Below are 1579 nucleotides of genomic sequence, written 5' to 3'. Positions count from 1 at the left end.
TGTTTTTGTTTGTATGTTTTGTTTTGTTTTGTTTTTTCATTATTCCACATGTCTTTAAGGTCTTTGAATCCGATTGTTGGGAAACATCTCAGCAATCATTTAGTCCAACTCTCCATCTAGGATTTTCTATTTTATTTCAAAACATTTCTCTAGATAGCATATAATTATGCCTACTCCCAACAACAATGCTCTAGTATTTCATGTGACATAACACAAGACTATATAAGCATAATAATTTCCAAAACGTAGGACATTCATAGTTAGAAAAATCATACTTGTCTTAATTTTTAACCTGTACTTAGGATAAAGGTCACTGTTGTTGTTGTTGTTGTTGTTGTTATGTGCCGTGGAGTTGGACCCAACTTATAGTGACCCCTGCTTGGGTTTCCAAGGCAGTATCACTGAAGAAGTAGATTGCCCCACAGGTCATAGTGGTAACAAATTAAAAGCAGTAATAATATTTTTACTTCTATCATGCTAGAGGATTTGTATAAATCCCATTTTTCTAGCCTAACAATTTTCTTGCTAGGCTAATTTTTAAAACAATAGAAAAATATTGTATCTTGGGAATGTTGATGAAGCAACTTTAGTCCACAATCACAAGCATAATGGAAAAATCAATTGTAATTATTTGTGAGGTGTGTGATTTTCCAATTAATTAATAAATCTGTCAGCTAAATGGAAAAAATGGCATCTCTCCACTGTTGTTTATCACTATTGTTCTATAACTATGGCTCAAGCTGTGGTTTATAGCTGTCCCTCTACTCCTCTGTCACACACGTTCAATAGCACAAAGGAGAGGAAGGAGGTGGAACCTGCAGGGTAAACAGAGAGGAGGTGGATCCGTGGTGAGTCAGCACGCTCACTCTGCCCTCTCTGTGTCAGTTCTGCTTAACTCCTTGTCATGGTGCCTGGGATTTTGCTGAACTGTTTGGCAGTTTTACAACCATCGCAACTCTGTCTAACCTTTGGTTCATCAGTGCAGTCTGCTCAGCCTAAAGGGAAAAAGCCACAAGCTTTCAAATCAGGAGTTGCCCAGCTGCCAAAAATCTACTGGCTTGGAGAAAGCAGAAGAGGAATAGAGTCACTGATGATACAGATGACTGTTAGTCAGAGAGATCATCATGCCACAGAGAATGGCATCAAGCTCGGTCTCCTGAGCTAACTGAGGAACACGAATGTATCCACCTCACTGTGCTCCTGCTAGCAGATTTAACCCTAGTGCTGAAGGCAATCACTTAGTGCCAGAGCTATGTCTGAAGGAAAGGATAATATATACTAGTTGTGGAAGGAGGATTGGCAACCTACTTCTGTAGAGATACCATAGATAGGAGGGGTCCCTATGAGTCGAATCGACTCAATGGCAGTGAGTTTTGTTTTTGTATATACTGATTGAGTCTGAGTTATTTTTCTTTCTTCACTGTGACTGAGAAAACCATGATTTAATGAGATTTCAGTGTTCTTAAAAAATCATTAGAGGTGAGACTAGAAGAACTAGATGGTGCCTGACTACAACTACAAACATTCAGATCAGGACCATAATAGATGGACCCTGATAAATTGGAAGAAAAATGCAGAA

General features: G+C 38.6%; 1 protein-coding gene across 1 annotated transcript in view; it reads left to right on the top strand.

Annotated features, from left to right (window-relative positions):
• Window positions 1-1579, top strand: part of KCNAB1 (potassium voltage-gated channel subfamily A regulatory beta subunit 1) — a 593583-nt gene that overhangs the window by 494464 nt on the left and 97540 nt on the right. The window lies entirely within an intron of this gene.

Source organism: Orycteropus afer, unplaced genomic scaffold (assembly GCF_000298275.1).
Source record: "Orycteropus afer afer isolate SDZICR_OR568_19922 unplaced genomic scaffold, OryAfe1.0 scaffold00109, whole genome shotgun sequence".
Classification (NCBI taxonomy): domain Eukaryota; kingdom Metazoa; phylum Chordata; class Mammalia; order Tubulidentata; family Orycteropodidae; genus Orycteropus; species Orycteropus afer.
The sequence above is the reverse complement of the archived record's forward strand: the minus strand, read 5'-3'. Positions and strand labels throughout refer to the sequence as shown.